Genomic DNA, 6,373 nt, shown 5'->3' with positions numbered 1-6,373 from the left:
ACTGTGTCTTTGTGGTTGACAGACAATGCAGTCATCGCGTTGCAGATCCAACAAATTCAAATCATAGTAATTCATTCAAAAAAGAGATGAGGTATCCTGGCAACTGGTACCTCTCTCTTGACTGTGTTTGCTTTGTTCTTGCTCGGTACTTTCAATGGGCTATCTATGGGCATATGGCACTTCAAAGCATTCCTCGGCTAGCTTCAAAGGTTCGTTGCACGACACGCGCGGGGTGGGCCGAGTGGCCCCTAAGTTCAACCGCGTGGAGGCTCCGGAGTTCGTCCAGGAAGATCCTGCAACAAGCCAGGATTCAACAAGAGGAACTCCAGACCGAATATGGCCTGGTGCCAAAGAAGAAAGCACCCGAGATCAGCGTGGCGATCTCCAGCGCGTACTCTTGCGCGTCGTCGGACATTATAATTTGCATCTATTCATTTATTTGCGATCTTCCCCGTTGTGGGACAAATAAAGGTTATTGCCTCTGGGAAAACTTTCCAAAGAGGACGACGAGGCTTTTTTTAAACAGCGACTGACAAAGACTCCAGACGCACTCTGACCCCGGGCGGCTCACTTATCTTGAAGGACGTCAATTTTGGAGACACGGCCGACGACGACGCCGCCTTGGCTCAAAGGAACTCAAAGAGGCCAAAGCATCTCCGGGAGCGGACTTTTGCACATAACTGCATGATCTACGGCTTTCATTTGAAAAGCCGAGTTTGGACGGGGGCCATGAAAGCTGCGCACCCGCCGAGGGATGGGGATCAGAGGCATGGGTGGGCTAAAGGAGCCCCCAGTCGGACGACGGATTGTCGGTCGTGCCGGCTGCCGCTATTTCCGTCATGTGGAGGCTGAATGTCTTGTTGTTAGAAGAATCCACAGACTGAAAACATAAGAAACACAAGTTTTTGACTTACATGAAGAATAGAAAACCAAAAGTTTTGATTTTTCTAGACTGTTTTTGTAACACATTAGCAACATGTCAAATCCTTATACATATGTATGAGCAGTGTTGCCTTGAAAAAGTAACAGTTCCTTTTCAGATAAAGCAAACACAGTCAAGAGAGCATTACCAGCTGCAAGGATGGCGGAGCGGTCTTAGGCGTTGCGTTCAGGTCGCAGTCTCCCCAGGAGGCGTGGGTTCGAATCCCGCCTCAGACAGTGCCCATTGAAAGTACCAAGCAAGAAGAAAGCAAACACATTCAAGAGAGCATTACCAGGTGCCAGGATGGCGGAGCGGTCCAAGGCGTTGCGTTCAATATGAATGACTTTCAGGTCCATGTTTCCGTTTCCATTTTCTGAAACATTGACAGCAAATAACCAATAAAATTATTCTGCTCCTTTGGAAATTCAGCTTTCTTTTTAGATAAATACATTTTCAAATTTTTCATCGAGTGAACAAGACCCCACAAGGACAACTATGAATAAAACTTATGCAAATTTTCATGCTGTTGTGTTTTTTTTTTTTGTTTTTGTTTTTTTTTGACAGTGCTCACACGTCGCTGACTCACCGTCTCATACGCAACGGGCGGGGCCGTAAGACAAAAGCAGCTTTTTTGAAATGGCTCGCCATGGCCCTCGAGAAATGTTAAAAAAAGCCCAGCCCTTCTACAGCATGTATACAGTGTGAGACGTGTTGTGTTCACTTGCTCCAAGGCAATTGTTTTAGTGTATACCACATACCCAACGAATTGTGTACTGGACAATCAAATTAATGACTTCCCAGGCTTCAGGATGCCTTTTTACACTCTATAAATGTGGAAATTTACATTGGAAACGTTTAGTTTAGCTGTTAATGAAGTTTCGTTTTTTTAGCCGTTGATATTGGCACGTCTTTAACAATCAACAATTGTGCACAAAGAAATGATCTAACTTCTACGTCTCTAAAAGTCCAGCTAAACCTTTTGCCTCCGAAAGACACAGTCACTGCTCGGGCCCTAATAATAATAATAATAATAATTTCCACAAAAACAATGGGGACCTCGTAGCGGTCGCTGCTCGGGTCACAGAAAATGATTCCTCGAGTCCTCCCTCTTGACCTGCTCCACCGCCGCCTTGTCGGCGCACTTGCTTCTCTTGTTCTGGTGCGTCTTGACGTGCTTGGCCAGGTGGTCGCTCCGCATAAACCTCTTGCAGCAGTCCGGGCACACGAAGCGCTTCTCGCCGGTGTGAGTCCTCAGGTGTCTCTGCAGCTCGTCCGAGCGCGTGAAGCTCTTGCCGCAGAAGAGCCAGTTGCACACGAAGGGCCTCTCCACCGAGTGCCACCTCAGGTGCGCCTTCAGGTGCGACGTCTTGCCGTACACCTTGCCGCAGCCCGGGATGTGGCACACGTGCTGCTTTTTCTTGCCCGGCTCGTCGCTTCCGCCGGAGGTGGACGCGGATTGGCAGTTGGGGCAGCGGCACCTCCGGCAGCGGCGCGCTCTCATTTGAAAAGGTTCAGGTCTCGCACTTTTTCTAAGTGTTGCAATATCTCATGAAGGAAATACTGGACAATCAAATTAATGACTTTCCAGGCTTCAGGATGCCTTTCTACACTATATAAAGGTGGAAATGTACATTGGAAACGTTTGGTTTAGCTGTTATAAAAGTTTGGTTTTTTAGTGCTGTAAATGCATTTTCAGCTCGCGCTGTACACATTTGCTATGAGAGGCATTATCTCAAAAGGGAAATATTGGACAATCAAATTAATGACTGCCCAGGCTTCAGGATGTCCTTTTACACTATATAAAGGTGGAAATTTACATTGGAAACGTTTGGTTTAGCTGTTATAAAAGTTTGGTTTTTTAGTGCTGAAAATGCATTTTCAGCTCGCACTGTACACATTTGCTATGTGAGGCATTATCTCATAAGGGAAATACTGGACAATCAAATTAATGACTTCCCCGGATTATTTCTCATTATATTATTCTGCTTACATCAATGGTTAATGTATGTTTTTTTTTTTTTTAGATTTTATTATATTTATTATACAAAAATAAGCCATTTTTCTTTCTATGGCTCTCAGTGGGATATGTTTGGAAATTCCTAGGTCAGGGTTAGGCGGAAATCCAAGTTACATAACAGACAATGTTTTTTGTTTACATTCAACGGCGCAAATGCAACATTTTGGAGATTACTTTTATTTTTCATTGAAAGTAAAGTGTACCAGTTGGACAATAAAAAAACAGTCAATATGCAATTCCTGCATTTATTTTGATTTTAGTCCACGGGGGCCCGAATGAAGTCGTTTATAGCTTCCGTGGCGCGCAGAAATTGTGGCGAATTTGAACAGGCGTAAAATGAATTTCGACACCACATTACTTTATATTGTGCCCTAATAATAATAATAATAATAATTTCCACAAAAACAATGGGGACCTCGTAGCGGTCGCTGCTCGGGCCCGCTGATGTTTATTGATGACGCACGCGAGCATGCACTTGAGCGTCGCGCAGGCCTCACCCCGTAATCCGTTCTAACCTCAACCCAAAAAAAATCAAATTTAGTTATTTTAATCAGAAAGGTCGCACTATATAATTTTATTTTTTCTAAAAACATACTGTAATGACACAATTATTATTATTTTATTTTTTTGGCAACATTTTTTGTTTCAACTCAACACACATTGTGTCGCTGCTCGGGCCCCAATAATAATTTCTACACAAAGTCCATTGTTACACCAGTGCTTCTCAAATAGTGGGACGGGCCCCCTCTCTACTATATATGTATATATATTTTTTTAAGCATTTTTGAAGGTGTGCCACTACTTCGCACCTATTTCAATGGGCACTGTCTGAGGTGGGATTCGAACCCACGTCGTTTTTTTTGTTTCCCCCCCTCTCTGCATCTTGCTCAGACATAACAGCCTTTCCGATGCCTTTCTACACTATATAAAGGTGGAAATTTACATTGGAAACGTTTGGTTTAACGCTTTAAGAACACTGCAGCTCGGGTTTCGATCAGCACGCCTCCTGGGGAGACTGCGACATGAACGCAACGCCTTAGACCGCTCCGCCATCCTGGAAGCTGGTAATGCTCATCTTGACTGTGTTTGCTTTGTACTTTCAATGGGCTCTGTCTGAGGCGTGGACATACTACATGAATCCTTGCATTTCCAAAATTACTTCCGTTCAGGAAAAAAAAAATGAAAAGAATCTTGTTGAAAGTCATCAAACACGGCATCGCTCAAGTCCACGTCCAAGTCTGTCATCAAAAAGCTTTCAAGACCTCCAAAAAAAAAAAAAGCAAAAAAGTAAAAGTAAAGAAATTATGATTGCTTAAGAATGTGCAAGAAAGAAAAATGTTGATATGGGCACGGCGACCACGTCTCCCGTGTACGGTTCACGCTCAACTCGTCAGCTCGTTACAGCTCAGATCTACGAGCTGCAAATACACCACATGACCTGCTGAGCCCATTGAAAGTACCAAGCAAGAGCAAAGCAAACACATTCAAGAGAGCATTACCAGGTGCCAGGATTTGTGGTGGGGTGATTCGTCTCCTTTGGGCATCTGAAGCAGAAAGATGGCGGCGAGACATGGCAGTTGGGGGGTGGTGGACGGCCATGACGAGGAAGTTGGAAGAGGGACGGATTAATGATGGTGGCGGTGGAGGAGGGTCGAGGGAGGCGCCAGGTTCAGCGGCAACAGATGGGCCTGATGGTCGTAAACTTTGGGCTGGCAACATCTGTCCATTTGTCCATCTGCTGCGCTTATTACGGTTCCACATAAGGGAAATACTGGACAATCAAATTAATGACTTCCCAGGCTTCAGGATGCCTTTTTCCACACACACCTGCCGAGATTCCACTCAGTCCGAGCACATCTGTCAGAACTTGATGGCAAAGACCGCCTGGTGCTCCCCACAGGACTCAGATCAGATGTTCTAGAACAATTACACGAGGGACATCAGGGGCTGACTAAGTGTAGGGAGCGAACTAGAGTGACAGTTTGGTGGCCATGAATAGGAGTGCAACTCACTAAGAAGGTGACATCGTGTCGCTTCGGTATTGAGGACGTGGACTTGATGACTCACGACGGTGATGACGTGGACTGGAAGGCTCACGACTGTTATTATGTTGACTGAAAGACTCACGACGGTAATGACGTGGACTGGAAGACTCACGACGGGGATGACGTGGATTGGAAGACTCACGACGGTGGTCCCGCATGTCTTTGGTGAAGGCTGTTTTTTATAGGGAGGAGGCTTACCCTACCGTAGTGAGTCTTCAAGTCCACGTCATCCCCGTCGTGAGTCCCTAAGCCCATGTCATTGCTGTCGTGAGTCTTCAATTCCTGAGCTGTCTGAATATTGGAGAAGTTAGAAGACAAAGTAAAACAGAACAATTAAAATCACTCTTCAAATACATATTGTTTGGTGGGCAGAGCATGATTTACAACTCACCATTTTATTGCATGCACCAAGCATGTTATACATTTTTCTGTCCATGGGATGGCGTAGTCAAGAAAAATGAAGCCCCATAAAGCAGCCAAGCCCTGCAGGGAAATACTTCACACACAATAAATTAAGTCAGGTGTCGGAGCGTTTCAAAGCGACTGAAGGCTCTGCTTCCCATGGTGCTGAAACGGAATAAATATCAAATATCAGTTTACGGTAAAAGTCCATTGAATTAGATTTACAGATGTATCTTACGTGTGAGCAACTAACATTGGCCATTTGGTGAATTATGGGGCGGCTGTTTGTTCAGTTGGGCCATACTTTTATATATATACTTTTCCAAATCTTTTCGCGGGCCGGATTTAACCTGATTACGGGCCTGATACGGCCCGTCTCAACGTTGGCCACTCAATCACAGAAGTTGTGAAAAGTGCTATATAAATAAAGTTGTATTGTATTGTAAGGTACAAAATTATCCCCTGTTCATCGAAACAGACAGATTTCCCCTTTAATAGTCTAAACTGTGAAAATACAGTCTTCTGATTGTTAAAATTAGTAGAACGAGCCTGAAAGATAAGAGAACTGACAGAATTGAGCAATGATCCATTTGTAGATGATACACATTTATGTCTAAGAAGAATTCAGTCACCTTTGCCTGCCCTCGAGGGCCCCGATCCATCCTTTTGAGTTTATTTCTGTATTCAAATTTTGTGGGTAAAGGTTAGAGAAAATAAGTTAAAAATGAGAGCTGTACAGGTATTTAAGTTTTTGGTTTGTAAAATACCCGAATGTGGGTTTCAGCAGGTGAGGCAATGATTGGACAGAGCAAAAGTAAAACGCATGTTGATGTAGAACTCCTTCTACACACACTTTTATGTTTGACTTTTTACGTCACGTGATCCTCCATGTATAGTGCTTGAATCATATTGCGGTACACATGTTTGATCCACGTTGTCATGCTGTGTTTTGTTGTTTGAACCAGCTAGAAGAAGGAATAAGGAATC

General features: G+C 44.2%; 1 long non-coding RNA gene across 1 annotated transcript; it reads right to left on the bottom strand.

The window, feature by feature from the left end:
• Positions 1 to 1,228: 1,228 nt before the first annotated feature.
• On the bottom strand, positions 1,229 to 5,067 carry LOC148316192 (uncharacterized). Its single transcript, XR_015840270.1, has 3 exons — positions 4,952 to 5,067; positions 4,767 to 4,856; positions 1,229 to 1,295 (listed from the first exon to the last, which is right to left on the bottom strand). It is a non-coding gene; the product is annotated as an uncharacterized LOC148316192 (long non-coding RNA).
• Between the last annotated feature and the right edge of the window lie 1,306 nt (positions 5,068 to 6,373).

This window comes from Idiotropiscis lumnitzeri, chromosome 22 (genome assembly GCF_059441095.1).
Source record: "Idiotropiscis lumnitzeri isolate Australia: NSW breed Sydney's pygmy pipehorse chromosome 22, RoL_Ilum_1.0, whole genome shotgun sequence".
NCBI classification, from domain to species: Eukaryota; Metazoa; Chordata; class Actinopteri; order Syngnathiformes; family Syngnathidae; genus Idiotropiscis; species Idiotropiscis lumnitzeri.
This window is presented reverse-complemented; position numbering and strand designations above follow the sequence as displayed.